Here is a 660-nt window from a genome sequence, read left to right on the forward strand (position 1 = left end):
TGTTTAGAAGCATTTTCTGTCTGTCTGTCTGTCTGTCTGTATGCACGTATGTATATATGTATGTATGTATCTATTCTCCATCCACCAATGTATGTATGTATGTATGTATATATGTGTATGTGTGTGCATATATATATATGTATATATGGATAGATAGATAGATGCATACATACATACATACATATAAACATACATATAAACATACCTACAGACATAGCTTTACATATATACAAAGCTTTCATTTTGTTACATCAAAGTGGAAAAGTTGACTTAGTCCTGAGAAAACCAGCATGTATGTATGATTGTATGTATGTACACGTGTGTGCATGTGTGTGTGTGTGTGTGCGCGCGCGTGTGTGTGTGTGTGTGTGCGCGCGCAGGGTGCACCTGTTCTGTCACACAAATGTTTTCCAAGTTGATATCCCTCTCTAAGGATGTAAGACTTTCTCAGGATAAATGTTTCCACTTGAATAAACATCTTCAGATACAGAATTACTTCTCATTAAACGAGACACCGAAGTTTGTCGACAAAAATCGTTAATTTGCGGTTGAGCGCAGAATTGCTTTTCGATACATGAAGAGGAGAGAGTGAGAAGAAACGAGATAGAAAATGAGAGAAAAAAATAGAGAGAGGGGAGAGAGAGAGAGAGAGAGAGAGAG

Source organism: Octopus bimaculoides, chromosome 9 (assembly GCF_001194135.2).
Source record: "Octopus bimaculoides isolate UCB-OBI-ISO-001 chromosome 9, ASM119413v2, whole genome shotgun sequence".
In the NCBI taxonomy this organism is placed as follows: domain Eukaryota; kingdom Metazoa; phylum Mollusca; class Cephalopoda; order Octopoda; family Octopodidae; genus Octopus; species Octopus bimaculoides.